The 16,493-nt window shown below is 43.7% G+C and overlaps 1 protein-coding gene across 2 annotated transcripts in view; it reads left to right on the top strand.

Moving 5' to 3' along the window:
- Positions 1-16,493, top strand: part of nrxn3b (neurexin 3b) — a 348,019-nt gene that overhangs the window by 245,466 nt on the left and 86,060 nt on the right. The window lies entirely within an intron of this gene.

Consider the following 16,493-nt stretch of genomic DNA (forward strand, 5'->3'; position numbering starts at 1 on the left):
CTGTGGCTTTTGTGGCTGAATCACTGCCAGGAGATGGATTGCGCCCCTGCACAATTTTCCTCCTCCGGGTTTAGGTCACCGTCGGGTATTGTTTCAGCCTCAGTGTCCTTGGGGCGTCGGGGAAGAACGACCCAACACGAGTCTGCCAGAGACTCCGGTCAATGGTGGATGAAGAGCGGTTTGGAGGAGAAGAATGGAGAGGACGCAACGGAGGTGAATTGAAGAGAGGAAGGACATTAATTATAAGGTTGACACCATCAATAGAGGGGTGAAGTCAAACCACCTGCCAGAGGGAATTGGAGAAGAGCAGCTATAAAGGCGCCATTCCAATATCGGAGCGCAGCTGCAGTGATAAAGACTCGGTCGGTGAATGTGCCATTTGTATTCTGCCATGTCTGCAGCTCTAAGGTATCGACACAAAGAGATCTAAAGGGGAAAAGTCATCGTCATCCTTTAATATTTAGTCGTTTCGCCTGACACACTTGTTTGTTTTTTGAATTCCAAAGTACGGAGCCTTGCAAAGCTCTGCGCACTTTGTCACATTTACAAACGCAGCCTCCAGTGGATTTCGCTGACATTTCATGAGACCGACAGACACGACGTGCCACAATTTTTAAAGAAAAATAAATATATATTAAAAAAATACCTGGTTGACACTCAACATGACTCTGACCTACAGAGTGGGTTAAGAGGTCAGATCGTTTGACATCCTCTTGTTATTGCCCCGCAGGAAGCCGCTAACCGCTTCAGAGAGCAGTGCTGGTTGTTGGGTGTGATGTGAAGTACTGCAGATCAGAGCTGAGCGGACCCTTCAATAAACTCGAGCGTAGTGGTTCTTCACATTCTTCCTGCCTTTTCATTGATTTACAGCAGCATTCGGAAAGTATTTGTGACCCTCGGGCTAGTTTGCCGTTTCACATTGTATCACTTTACACCCGCAAACATTATTGGGATTTTGTGTAATAAACCGACATAAAACTGTTAGGTGGGAAAAAAATATTACATTTTTTCACAAATAAAAATCTCAAAAGTGTGGCATGGGTTATAAGTATTTCTTGCAGCTACATGTCTTTTTATTATTTCCACAATACGATTTAGGTGTGGACTTTGACTGAGCCGTTATAATGCCGAACATGCTTTGATCTAAACTAATTAATTGTAGCTTCAGTTATATGTTTTAGGTTGTTTTCTGGCTGAAACTAGGAGCCTCCTTCGTCTTTTCGTTGGCCGACCTATAAAGGTAGCGTAACTCATGAATTTTGTCTGCGTCTTCTCGGAAACTTTCACAACTTCTCCAGGGTTTTCTTTGAATGTCCCAGAACCTATTGCGATAAACGATAATATTGTTGTTTTGAGACCATTTTCAAGTAATACAATAGTAATAATGGCTTAATAATGCAAGAACACATTCTCAAAGATAAATAACCTTGAAATTATGATGACATTTAAGGACCAGAACTGGGAAGAAATTTTAAATATACAAAATAATAACGAAAACAACATAAACAACAAATAGAATGAATTAAACACCAAACTGGTGACTTTGATTATTCAATTTTTGGTAAAAAAAAAAAAAGAGAAAGAAAAGAGAAAATTGATAAACTAATTTGGAGTTTCTTTAAATTTATCATGCAATTAATAGATTTATTGTTTATTGTGACAGGCCTAGCCAGAAACCTTTGCGTGAACACGCTCACCTCCCGCCTAATGAAATAACGCCTGAGTTTGAGTGCAGAGGTAAGTGAGGCAATCGGCCAAGTCGAGCCAAGAGACGGGTGTCGATTCACGGGGATTAACATGCTGATTGCGCCCATAAAAAGAACGTCAGTCCTCCGCACTTAGCTGTGACCTAAGTGTATCTTACAGGCCTCAGAGCCGGTCATGGCGGAGTCGGAGCTGCACATCAAAACCAATCACTTCATCAAGGTTGGTGCTGATGACAGGCCTCAGCTCGAATTGGAAAGTTGTTTAGAGAGAACAGCAGGGCCGCAGCGAGCGCCGGCTTAAATGTTACTGTGGAATTGAAGTCCTTGACTCAGAGGGAGGCAGCTGAGTAAACTTCTCTAAAGTACAAAGTTGATTGAATTTTTGTTTTTATTTATTTATTTTTTTTCCGGCCTCGCGTAGCAGCTTGCGCGCTAAGCTATGCTGGAGACACGCGAGACATGGGCGGCGCCTGGCGATGCACTTTTCATCAGCGCCGGGGATTCACGAGTAATCAATGCGACATGCAGGTGTTTGATGTAGGTTGGGGCCGGAAAAGCGTGCGCCGTGTGTCGCGTAGGCCGGTGGCCAGGATGTGAGGGTTGCCATGCCAACCGAAACACATCTGCTCTATCTTTAGAAAACACAATGGGGCTGTGTTTCAATGGGCAATCATCAAATTCAGACAAAGGGACAGCACCGAGCAAACAAACCTGAAAAAAAATAAAAAGAAACAGTAAAGAGGTCATCAGACAAGTTTATTCACGGCTTGATTTCAATCTCGCAAACAGAGGTCCGCATTGTTGGTTTGATTGTGTTGTTTGTTTTCCCACTCGAGGAAGAACCAGCTCTGTGCACCGCATTTAAGGCTAAAGTGTTTTTCTTTTTTTTTTTTTTTTTTCTATTTGATGTTGTCAATATCAAAGAGAAGATTAGCCCCGCTTTCACGGGAGACACTGATTCCTTTTAGCGTCTGTCCGTCCAGCTCTCCAATCTATATTCCTCGAAGGCACAAGGGCATCTGAGCCCAGGCAGTTTATTTTATATAAATACAATTTACCTGCCACAGAAATCCACTGCTCGCAGGTCAGAAGAATGAATGAATTGACAGGGATGAAATTGAAAATCTTAGCCCGTTTTCTCCTCGAGTTTTCGAGATATGTTTTTTTTTTTTTTTTTTTTTTTTTTATGAAAATTGCCACAAACAAGGGCAAGTCAAAGAAAAGCGCATACAGATGTGCGACTGGAACTGCCACATGTTCTAATTCAAGTCAAATTATGCAGATATCTTTAACCTATTTCATAGACGACGTGCAAATAACTGCTGTGGTTTGATGCAAATATTTCCCATTGACACAACATCCTGGTAAAACCTTAAGCAAGCTGACATTTTTAAGAGTGACGCCAATTTCTATCGTTTCATTCCTTCAGAGATGCTTGTTTTCAATTGTTTATTTTTCTATCGTTTTACTTTTCCATACACAAGTCAAAGCTGGTCAGTCAAAAGCGAAATAAACATTAAATCTGCAACAGTTATGGTTTAACTTTGGCAAATAAAAAAAAAAGGTTCTTAATACCACAGACCAGGTCATTCCTGTGGTAGTCACCTCTAATGCTGAGGCAGTTTTCTGGATGGAGCACCATTGTCAGCCAGTCGGACAGACACCCAATCCATCTCGACTTATTACATCCTGTACACTACTAGAGGCAAACAAACACAACAGGCAAAATCAATTTGTTGCAGTGGTTTGTTGACATGGTGTGAAAAATAACTCCGCTATCCCATCTTCCTCTCAGTGAGGGTCTGGTCTTTATTCCGCCAGTGTCCAACAAGAAAGGGCCTTTATCAACCCATAAAGTGGGAAAAAAATACTCCTATCTGTTTAGTAAAAAGCTGACCAGGCAACAAAACTTGAGGAAATAAACAATAGAAACTTGATAAATAACACTTAGAAGTTACCAGATGTGAGAATTTCAACATTTAATGGATTGAGTTGCAGGGTGAATGAGTCCAGGAGGGAATCCCAGACATCACCCTCCCCTATAGCACGTCCTGTGTCTGTGTTCCAGGTCCGATGCCAGGTCCTAGCATCGGTCCAATCAGCTTCCAAGTGAAGATGGCTCCCAGATATTCTGATCAGATGCACAAGCCACGTTGAGGAAATCCTTTCTGTTATGGAGGAGCAGCAATTCTGCTCCAAGTTCACCCCCGGATGACTGAGGTCATTGGCCCATCTCTAAGGCAGAGCTCAGTCACCTTCTAATGTGGCTCTTGGTTATTTTTTCATCATGATCCATATTTCATGGTTGAAATCTAGAGCTTTACATTTTGACCTCAGATGTTTCTTCACAACAAAACAAGAGTGGAGGCCCCAGATGATTTATTAATCTCCTTTTTGGTTCTCCCATTACCTGTGAACAAGATGCTAAGGTACAGGAATTCCTCTTCCTGTGGCAGACACTGATACCTAATCTGTACATCATACTACATTCATTCACACATGCTGATGGTGACAAGCTACTTGATAGTAACAACAGCTGCCCAAGGCTGACCACCAGCAGCAGGCAAGGCAGGTGAAGCATCTTGGCGAAGGACACAGCCATAGAGACAGAGAGAGCAGGGATTGAACCGACAACCCACTAATTGTGGGACAGACTGTTATTGTACTGGAAAGCCTTTGAGTATTCCTCTGATCCTGGGGCTCTGTCCTCTAGTTGGGTCTTCCAATGCAAAGTGAAGATCCAGTTCCTGGCATCATATTCCGGCTCCAACTCTGACTCTGGTCTTAATGATGTCAGAGAAGAAATCTGCAACATTGACCTTCAAGGCAGACGTAATGGGAATTAGACAGTTTGCTTAGATAGACATTGTTGGATTAAGCCACTAATGTGATGATGCATCATCTCAACCACCAATTTTCTTTGTCTGCTGGATCTTGTGTCCAGCAGTCAGTGGCGCAAGAGGCTGATTCACCCCGGATGGATTGTTTCCTCTAGCATAAAATTGCCCGAGCCAAGAACTGCGGACTACCAAGCACTTCTTCTGATCAAACATATGCAGAATTTGAGGAAGCAGAAATGCAACTTATTGGACACATTTTGTTCCATTTCACATTGAAACAAAGCGGAAAGATGTTGTGATAGACGGCTGCTTTGTGCAAGGTGTATTCCGCCTCTTTGCCTGATGACTTTTGGGATTTGCTCTTGTTCCCACAGCCTCCTGCTGGACAAAAGTGGTTAGGGAAACTGAATGAATAAGTAAGTAGGGAAAATCAAATAAAGCAATGTTTACATCTACATTTGCTTGTTTGGAGTTGTCGTATAGCCCGCTTCAAATACCGCTGCCAATTCTTTGTTAGAGGAATTTGCATTGCTATTTGTGTGCGCTTGGTACAAAGAAGAAAAAATACGGTTGGCTCACTCAGAAATCGCTGACAAAGTGCAATGGCGTGTTTTGTTTTGTCTTTTTTTATTATTAAATAACTCTACGGGATGCAAGCGCCTGAGATCGTGAATCCAGAAAACCTGTTTTCTCAGCTGCGGCATAATCTTATCAATCCCAATGAAAAGCGAGTTCATTGTGGAATATTTCACCACTAAAAAGTGTTTACACTGTGCATTCTGTGCAATATCTTCTCCTGTAATGCTGCTGGCCTTTTCATTCTTTTGTGATTGCATCTTTGCATCGACTCAATTTCAGCAAAGACGAAGATTTTGCTTGTGCCTCTTCGTGTAGTTGGGGCACGTTTGCTGACATCACCCAACTCATTATCGCCTGGCGCTGTGGAGAATAGCGCAAACACGCAATCGCTCTGTTGCAGCCTTTGTCATTTCCAATCTTTGCCCGCTCCTCAAACTGAAAAAAAAAAAAAGCCAAGTTTAAAGAAGTTCAGAATGAGTAAATTTGTCCAACTGAGCTTTGAGTCACATCTGCCCAGGGATAAGATCGTGGTCGAGGTTGCTGTGCTGTGCTTGAAGGCCTTTCAGGAGCCGGGGGCAGAAAGGGTGGAGAGAGAGAGGCAGGGTGATACTAGGGAAAAAGAGCTGGAGAAGGCAAGTGAAATTCTGTTCTCTCCTCAAAGCTTTGCAAAAAAAAAGCCAGGCACTCTGTGCGGTCCTATCGGAGAGTTTCGATTATGAACGATGCTCCCACCCGGAGCCATCTTGGAATCCCTCGCTCTTGAGATCTTCTTCATGTAATCCTCGGCGAGATTTGCCTCTGAAGTGACAACACGCCTCACGTGCTTTGCCCGTCATGCATTATGAATGACGAGACGGGGACACTCCTGTCCTAATTCTGCTTACAGCGGCATAAATGTCAACAGCGTTGGAGCTGACTAAATGCTAATTGTCATCACAAAGGACGAGTGAGATTGAGTCAGAAATCTGGTGTGGAAGTGCCCCCATCAGTTCATTTAGAAATCCTAGGGAGATTTTCAACCCCCGCTCTACCTTCGCTGGCCTTCTTTCTCCTGTCTGTCTTTTCTTCTTTTACTTCGCTTTCCTTCTGCCTTGTAACTCCCTTCCTTTCATCTCTCGGTTGCGTCGCTCTCCCCTCTCGGAAGATTCTACTTGTGGCACCGAGCGGCATTAAAGTCAACAGACAGGTCTTCTTTGTACCCGAGAGTGCTGTGTCGATCTCAGCTGCTGTCCCCCCCCCCCCCCCACACACACACACACCTCCTCTCCCCTGCTCTCCAAGCCTCAGAAAACCTCCTCAGGAACCCCCTCCACCCCCTTTCCCTCTGCTTCTTCCCCCTTCCTTTTTCCAAGCGCAGAGAATAGGAGCTGACATCTCCACAGAACCGAGAAAAAAAATCATTTAAAGCCCTTCCTCTCTGTCCGGTTGCTGCTACAACAGAGAGGAGTGTCAGTAATGCAGCAGGAGGAGAGACTGGGAGGTGTGTGTGTGTGTGTGTGTGTGTGGTAGAGGGGGGAGTTGAGGCTGGCTGTAATGAGCTGAGAGTTGTTAAGGCTCACCTTCTGCTGCTCTTTGTACGCGTGGCTCCTCCATGTACTCATGTTGGCGCCTTCGCGGTGCTGCACGAAGCCGAAGTTGAGATACGCGAATACTTCGTTAAAAGTGTGGGATGGAGAGGGATAGAGGAGTGGCACTTCCTGTTCATCTGCAAAGATCTGAGAGATGAGTAAGAACCCCCTCTCCCCACCCCTCCCTCATCCCCCTGCTGTTCGGAAAGAGTTGGGCCGAGGATCCGAGGACATCACACATCAACTGCAGCTCTCTCTATTCCTTCACGTCTTCTCACTCCCCTCCTGCAAGAAGTGACTCTTTCTCGGGTCGCGTCTCCACAGTCCCCCAGCTCGTCTGTGTGCAACGCGACACAGATGACAAATCAAGCTGTTCTTCCTCAAAACACAACATGTCAAGTACTGTACGTTCCCTGTCGATGAGGGGTGATGCGAGGAACTCTCTGGCTGAGCCCCCTCGCTGTGTGTTGTGTCATTGAGCTTGTTTGTCACAGTGGACATATTTTGTCTGGGTAATAGTGTCCCAAAGTGGGCAGATAGTGTTCTTTTGGCCAAATTGCATGGATTAAAGAAGTTTCCGCAGTCTTAACTGTGTTTACTGAACTTTAGTCCGAAATATGTAGACGGTTTCTGAAATGCAAATGGAAAAAGAAAAAGTTTGTGGTGCGTTCAGAAAACACTTTAGAACTGTTTCTAAACATACGTCATTGGTAGTAATGCCTTTTAAAAAAGTTATTTGCGTCCTCTTTAATTAAAGCAAGAGCTGTATCAGTATTGCCAGTATTGCTCCATGTGGGACGTGGACATTGTCAGGAGAAAACAATGTTCAGTTTGGGAACCTTTTGGGTTTATTTACAGATAAAGGGTTTCTCCTAGGATGGTCATGCAGCAGCCTTCACTGTGTACTGGAACAGTTTGCAGTGTAAAACTTGCTTTACCCATAGCGCATATTTATTCTTTGCGGGAAATAAACACGCAAAACAAGACGGACACAAGTTTTGCAGCATTTTTGCGTTGGCTTGTCCCCACTTCAACCAATATTCTGTTAGACTCTGGGGGCAGAATTGTACGGCAAGCGTAGTTTACTACGCAACACGTTGAATCGTAGGAGTCTGCTAGGAGGAGCTCTTGCATGTCCACCATTTTCCATTTGAATCATTCTACATAGTATCACATTTTCAGAGGTGAACGATGTGGAAAATTTGGTGTGTACGGACGCCAGGTGGAGGGACCCGCTTCCTGACATTATGTCATTTGATTGTGCAACGCTGCACTGGTAGAAGGATTTCTACATCCATAAGAGATGATCGCTTTGTACGTAGCAGTCGGGTTTTCTAAGATTCCTGTTAACAAAACGATACATTTAGAATTTTATTTGACTATAGTTAGAGTTAGTTTCCTTTGTGGCTGGTATAGCTTCAAAGTATATAGGATATAGTGAAAGTTGCCTTTCCCTCTCTGCAGTTTGTATCTCTTTAAACCAGTGGCAACCTGTGCTGAAAATTAATCGGTTTGCAAAAGATCTTCCTTTACTTGTTTCATGCATACAAATAAAATAAAAATGTCATAAGCTTTTATGGCTACTAATATGAACACTGTTTTTTGGGCATATCATTAGAAGCACTCTAAACTCTGATGTATTATCCTTCCTATATCAAAGCTCTAATTTTCAAGGTGCGTTGATTCCAAGATGACAGCATCAAGCGTAGGAGTGTCTTGATAGTGTTTTCAGGGGTTGTGGTAGGACGGAGCAGCAGACCGAAGCATTCGGGCCTCCTCTGCAGCACCGTTTGTGCTGTCTTTCATGATGAAGAAATAGCAGAACCAAAAGGACAAGCTCTCAATTTGTTGGTCTCTTAAAATCGCGATACACGCAGCTGTAATTTGCTCTCCGATTGATGTGACTTCGATTCGCTTTTGAGAAAAGGGTAGGTTTTCGTCATGCTTTCCAGTGAAATGTGAACTTGGGACAGACCAAAAAGACACTGGAGGAACTATGTTTCCCTTCCACCATGGCAACACCTTAAGGTTGTAGAGTGTTACCCTCTATACCCAATCTCGGATAGGCAGAAGAAAACCCGTGACTGGCTGGTCAATTAGTATTTTCCAAATACTTGACTAATGGTCAGTATTGAAAACTAATGCCGTGAAGTAAACCACTTTTGTCTTCTTTTTCTTTTGGAGTTTCTAATAAGACAAATGATGAGGCGTTTGACACCCACTATGTGGGTCATTTTGTACCCACTTAGAGAACCAGCGATTTAAAGTAATTTTCTGTAATCAACATGGGCTATCACAAAGAAATGTGGTTACATAACTCCATTAAATAACATCCAGAAAGAAGGGGGTTCATATTTATTTTGGTTTGATCAAGGGTCATAATTTCACAGCCAGTCAAAAAGGGATCAGGACCACAATGAATGGTAATAGAGTGGGAAGTAAAATTAGTGCGAAATATAACACCATTAAAGTTGACTTAGATGGTATTTAAGCAGCTTAATGACAAATTATCTCCATAATTCCTAGGAATAAGAAAAAAAATGCACTCATGAGCAAGAGTCGTAGGTCCCTTCACTCACCTCCTATCCCAGCCCAGTGGCGCCGATAACCAACTCTGACAAACCTGTCAGCGCTAAACCTTGCAGGAGCAAGAGAGGCCAGAACTACAATGGGCCTTGTTGTTGCAATGGTAGCACACACACTAACAATGTGGTGTTTGACTTCTCATTTCCAGCGAATGGAGCGACTGCCCACGGGCTTAGACTTTATTATCTCTGCTGATGGTGACACTTTGCCGTCCGGGCTGCAAAAGCAAAGCCTGTCTGTGTTTCTGTGTCACTGTGATGCAATTCTTAAAGCGCCCTGGGTCATAAAATTTTATTATTCCAACTAAATGTTGTCAGATGTGAGCTTAAGCCGGGTAGTTTTCAGTAGCCTCTCTATGTCATTACATTGTTTTTCTCCCACATTCGGACATTTACATACACAAAGCTTTGAATACTTAAACAGTGCACAGAGGTTGTAGTATAGAAGACAGCTTGCTTAAAACCACAGCAGAAAACTGAACTGTATTTTATTGGGTGCCTGAGAAATTGAATTTTCCAAAAACAAAACCCTATGAAGTTCACCTGACGTTGTGGTTGTAAAATCAAAGCCTGAAAGCACCCAACAGGACGTTAATAGTTTCATCACGCACTACGGAAAGCAATTAGTGTGAGCACGATCGGTCGTCCTCCGGCCAAATCTTGAAGAAAAACTCACAAATCCTGGTTGTACTCCCCAAATTTGATCATTTTCACAGTTCGGTGTTTGCACATATATCATGGCACGGCTCCGGCTGCCAAAGACAAAACCCCTCCACTTTTCTTTTTGGCATGCTCTGTCCATTCCGTCTTTCGTTTCAATGTTCCTGCCACTTCCATTACTCCTGCTTCTCAGTGCGTAAACCCATACAGTGCGGTAATGCTATAGCTTATTATAATGGGAGAAACAAACAGCGTAAATCATTCAAGACTGGCTGTTCTCTCTGCGTAGCTATTCTTCACGACACACTGCCCTTCATCAATCATATTCCGCTCTTTTCGTTCAGTTTAGCCGCTGAGCGACAGGGACGCGCGACCGCGACGTGGGAAGGAAACTTGGGGATGAACGCGAGCGCCATGCGTCTTCTGTCCACGTTTCCGAAAGAATGCGCACAGTGTTGCAGACATTCCTTTAAAGATTTGCTGCTGGAGGCTGATTGAACATAATGCTGGAGAGAAAGCACGAGGGCAAGCAATCCCAATCATCAGTTATTTTCTCTCCTTTTCCCAGAGGAGAGAGGCAACAGTTGGAGATGCGAATTATGAATTGATAAAAGCTTGCAAAATGGAGATAAATCCCAGCGATTACACAGCTCAGTATCTCACAATTTGATTCCTCTGTCAATGAATCTTCGTTGGACTCGTGTGAAGGACGGCACGCCTAATAATCCCCCATGTATAAAGCGTGGCGAAGGGAAGGGTTGTAATGACAAAGTCCTTTCGAAAAATGATTGAGGAGGCAATTACATTGTGCATCTCACTCTCGGGATGCATTTCTTCTTTTTTTTTTGTACTACTCTCCCCCATCCCCCAGTCTCCGATGGCTGGAAATTTGACCACATCAAACCATGTTTGTCTTCTTTTTGCGTCCCCTGGGGTGCAAGCTGCAGAAAACCCAAGAGATAACAAGAGGAAAGACATAAAAGCACACAAACAGCACACAAAACCAGCAAGGAGGAAGGAGGGGGCAGGGTGTGCGCTTGAGGATGTGAGAGATGCGGTACAAACCTCGTGGATGTCTGTCTGATGGCTTCAAGATGTCGTTTGTGCATAGACGATGAGCTTGGCTTCACCTAGAGGGCAGTTCAAGGCAATGGTGATTCTTTAAAGCCCTTCCTTCCACACCATATCTAAACTCACCATCTACTTTATTAGATACACCTTCTAATACAACTCTTTTACCTTCAGACCAGCTTTAATTCTTGACGGGATGAGCATTTCCTCCAAGATTTGGTCCATATTCCCATGATGTCATTTGCTACTGATTTGTTGACTGAACATCTGTGATCCAAGACTTTAGTTTCACCACAGGCCGTAGGTGTCCTTTTGATATACAGTAGATGTGAGAGCAACTTCTTTCTTAACAAAATGTACACGAAAATGGTGTGGCGTCAAATTTGAGTGGTTTTATCATTTCTCTTCAATCGTTGATGAAAGACCACGAGCCACAGTGTTGGACTCTTTAGATTTAAATTTCTTTAAAATAGTCCTTTTCAACAGACCTTCCAATCAGATGATCTTAATGGTAAATAGCATTCTTGGTCCTTATTCTGCAAATGGCACAGGAGAACACCTGCTCCCCATTGCTGGACATGCAAATCAGCAATAGAGAACTTATTGGGGTTGCAACTGACCGGTGCCTTCTGACGACCCAAGCCACCTCAACACAGATTGGTGCCCTGTGCAGTGAGCTACATGTCAAAATGTGCCAAAGGCTTGAATGAGTTATGCATGTACTTTTTGGTTTTTCAAAACTTCTGCATGCATATATGTGAGCAAAACGCTAAAGCGACACCTGCTAAAACGCTGACGGATGAACACCGAGAGTTTAGACGGTCTGCCTTGGCGCTGTGGCGTTTAATGAGTTAACAACCATTTCTTTTACAGTGAGACAGGCAGCCCCAGTCTTTTCCTGTAAGTCTGCTACATCTAAACAGAGGCTTTTATCGCAGCGTGGCGCTGAAGTCTGACTACAACCAATTACCCAGTTATAACACAACCGCAGCACGGCAGCCCGCTCTGCTTCCTTTTTTTTGTTTCTTCTTCCTTCTTCTTCTCCTCTCTGCTCCCGTTAGCGGGTAGCATCCTAACCTTGCGATGTTGAAACGCTTAGAGGATAGAGACTGAGTGAGTGCACAATACATTAAACAATGAATGTGAAACATTTTCTCCAAGGTGAGAGCTGACATTTTGCTTGGTTCTCCAATTTTTTTTTTATCTATTCATTTTTTTAGATTTTTGCTGGTTAAGCTCATCGAAAGCCGTAAACCTTCAGAGTTTTTTTTCTGCATAAATGTTTTTTTTTTTCCTTCTTCTTCTCCTTCAGTTTTCATCTGGTTCGGTTGATGTCATGTTGTGGCCTGAAGGACATATCTGTCCAAAGACAGGTGTCCTGACCTTCTGCCTGCGCTGCCACGCCTCAGGGGACCTCTGTGAAATAGAGGCTACGGCTTTGACCCACTCTCTCATCCACTGCTCACGTCTAAACGGAGTCATGCTGCAGATGCAATGAATCATAACACGAGGAGCTGGGGCGGGGAGGAAGTAATGCATTTATGCATTTAGCTTTAGTTTAAAAAACAACCTGAGTGGTTTTGGTTTGTTTGTTTGTTTGTTTGTTTGTTTCTCTGGAATATTTTATCTCACGATTTCCTTCCAGGTCCCAAACGGAATATAAAATCTCTCTCTATGTTGGCCAGTTTGCTTTAAATCTTCCTCTCTCCAGCGCTACAGCAGCATTTCAGATGGCCACTCTTTTGTGCCCAGTGGCCGTAGCACAATTGCATTATTCAAAGGCGCAGATGAAAGCCGCTTCTTATTCACCAAAAATATACATCCTTTGCGGTACTATGATGAGTACCGCAAAGGATTTAATTTCTTTTGACGGTACTTTTCTGGCTGCTGGCTTCTCACCAGGCCTCTCAGCTACAATGCCGACACTGAATCAGTCGTTCCTGCTGCTCCGTGCGACAAAATCTCTGTTTTGCCAGAGCTTGATCACGTTAATTCTCATCTGAAATCATTCCAGCGTATTCTGCGCTAACTGCGACAAAGACTTTTTTTTATATATATATAACTGCCTTTACTCTGTTTTCAGAAATCAATCTGCGAACTGGAGCGATCTCAAAACATTTTATTAAAGCCTTTGTTGCACTCTTAGCCAAGGAAATCACAATGAAACACTGCGCCGCACAGTGTGCTCTCGCCAATCACCACGTACTAAATTGGTAATTGAGCCGAGATTATAAAAAGGAACATTGATTCCAAAGAGCCTTGAGGACGAGCTGGAAGAGGAAAAGTTGAGCTGCATTTTTCGTTTTTCATATTTTATGTAATGGATCGATCTGAAATGACAGATTTAATGAAATGAAAAAGAAAATAGATGATTTCTGTGATATCTTTTAACATGCATCCAAAAATGTGTTCCATGTTCGCACTAATACAAGAAAACATCCCCAGAGCAAGACGCCGCCACCACCGTGTTTCATCATCAGACGACTTAAAAACTGAAAGCAAGATCTTAAAATCAGTTTTCAGGTGTGCCATAATCCCCTCTTCCTTTTCAGATTAGGGGCTGGACCAATTTCCATGAAAGGTTTAAAGAGTTTTGTAGCTTTTAGACCATTTTGCACCATCCCTGGCCTTCCTGCTGTGTTTTTCGGTCTCCATGATGCCGGTTGGTCCCTTCTGTTCTCCAACAAACCTCAGCGAACTTCACAGAACGTCTGCGGCTACAACGGCATTAAGCTGCACCCACGTTGACTCTGTTGGCTAATTGGGTGACTTCTGAAGGCAATTGATTTCTCTGGATCTTGTTGTATTTTTTTACGGGACAAATCTAAGCTGCATATAAATGCAAGCTACACGTAATGTGTCGTTTTTGTTGGATTCGGTCTCTTTCATAAGAGGTTTTGTAGGGTCTACACCCAGCAACAACCTGGATTTCCATCATTAACAACATTCATCATACAGAAGAAATCATTGAAACGTGATAGATTTGAAATACGTAGCAATAAGAATCAATTATAGTTCATGCAAATGTTGATGAATGTTGAAAATATTCAGTAATTAAACATTTCAGCTCCTAAAATCCCCTTCTGACTTCTGTTCAGCTGTTATGGGAGTTAATGGTCAAGTGTTCTGTTCTTTCATTGCTCTGCAAGTAAAAAGTGAATTTGAGACAATAATTTGTTTGCCTAAAGATTTTGAAAATGTCTTAACTGGATTGTATGGCGACATGCACATACTAATTTTAAATTGTTCTTGAACTGAGAAAAGAAGAAACATTTTGAATTTTAAAATTTAGTAGTAGAACGGTATTGAAGCTGTAGGGTTTTAGCCAGTCAAAACCTCGCTTGCTTGGCCGGGCTGCCACGCCGGCAGCTTTGCACACTACGTGTCATTGCCACACTACGTGTCATTGCCTTTTGAATCTTGATGCGGATGTCAGCGACGGCGCCTTGCTCTGGTGTGTTTTTAGGCAAAAGCTGCACAAATTGACATGCAGCGCATTTCCTCCTGGAGCGGTCTGGGCCCCGGCAGGTTGTCAGTGGAAAGGCGCTACATCCAGGCGATCTCAGGTTCTCCACCTTCTCTTTGCACTTGTGCCGATAATCACCCACTTGCATGACGGCGCGCGAGGAGGCTCCGTCGATATGCACGCGTGTTTGCACACATTCCTACTCGAGCGTCACGATGTACATTTGTGCCTCCGTCACCCCGCCTGTTGGCGTGTGTGTGTTTCATGGGGAACATTCTCTTCTTGAAACACTAAGCAAATCTCTTCAATGTGATAATTGGCTCCCTGGGGTGCTTGTATCTTTGCTGCTCATCATCGTTATCCCCTGAAGGAAAAAACAAGAGTGTTTGAGAGATGAGATGGGCGAAGTTTGCACAGATGTCTGGGAAATGCATTCTAACTCGAGCTTGCGAGGAAAAACTTGGGAGGCAACATGGTGGGCCTGCTCTTGTGCAAGCAGGTCTGCTGAACGCCGTCTGCTGCCATCAGGGAGACAAGTGCTTGTATTCTGACAGTTTAGGTCGATGAATGATTTCTGGGGCTGGTTTTATACCCCAATCCACTGTAGGAGACGGTGGTCCTCCCATTTTAAACTCCTTTACTGTTCATATGTTTGGAGATGACTTTATTAGAGTTTTTGCAGGTTGTGCTGTTAATGTTATTTAGTTAAATGAAGTATGAACTTCCTCTTTGAATTGTCCCTGGTGACTGCTGGAATAAAACTCTTAAGATCAGATGCAGTCTTTGTGCAGACATGCAAGCCAAGCCGCAATGTATTTTCTAAGACAAATTGAAACAACTGGTTTACAGGAATGGTGCATCAGTAAGTGATTTCAAGAGCGTGTGTGTTGTAGTCATAGATTTTATGTCTGCAGGGTTGAGCTTCATCCCATGCTTCCTCACTTCGTATGTGTGATCGAACTGTTTGTGAAAACAGTTCCCAACTTGGGACGTTGCAGCGTTTACTAAAGTGAAACCAGGGACATTGTTCTCTTTGAAGGGAAAATGAAGAGCAGCCATCAGTTTAGAATAATTAGGTCTAAGCAGCTGTTTGACGCCTGGAATGCTTTACTGGTTTGGATATTTCTGCTGCGCCACATAGACGACAGAAGTTGGTGGTTTGTGGTGCTGACACCTGAGCTGTGTGAAAAGCAGACCGTTTTTGTTTTTTTTTATGCTTCAAGGCAAATAGAGATGCTCATCTCGCCAACAGTGTCTCTCCTGCGTCCGTAGACTTTCCCGTCCATATGTTCTCCCGGTCCCCCGGGTATAACGGACCATGGAGCAGATTGTTGGCCGCTTCATAGGGGAAACAGAGAGACAGCTGGTCACCCATCACACGGCCAAACAGATGTTCAGGTGACTCGGAGAGGAAGTGAATGGTAATGGCAGTGGGTGGGAGGTGATGCGAAAGACGGAGAGTGTTGATGGAAGCAGAAAAAATGAATTAATACAGCGATGCAAGGACTCGGAGGCTTCATTAGCAATCCCCCCGTCAGCCTGCAAGGCGGGCCAAATGCTTTCCACCCTCCCACGGCCTACGACGTCGGTTTTGCCTGGCATGTGGATTCGCATACTATCTTCTCTGAGGTCGAATGCCTTTGATCTCTTGATTATTTCTTTGCCTAAACATGAACTGGATGGCTGAGCGGCGCATTGATTCAGCGCCTTAATTCCGACCCACCTTAGGGAACATTCAGAAGCTGAAACGGAATCCGGCCCTGCAACCAGGCAGTGAAATGCTACCAGGCTGTGGCAGAAACTAAAAATGGAAACGCGCGAGCGGTTTTCACAGCCCCCGTGGCTTCGGGTCAGGTTTGATTAAGTCAGAGGCGCACATCTGACACACATCTATGTGATGCAAAAGCTACATTTTTTGGCAAAGTCTTCCCTCCCTACTGTTAGTGAGACCCATTTATCAAATTAAGCTCAATGAAAGTTCTTCTATCTCTGATCCAAGACCTCCTGCACAAGCCCTT

Source organism: Poeciliopsis prolifica, unplaced genomic scaffold (genome assembly GCF_027474105.1).
Source record: "Poeciliopsis prolifica strain line A6 unplaced genomic scaffold, Auburn_PproV2 SCAFFOLD020, whole genome shotgun sequence".
NCBI lineage: Eukaryota > Metazoa > Chordata > Actinopteri > Cyprinodontiformes > Poeciliidae > Poeciliopsis > Poeciliopsis prolifica.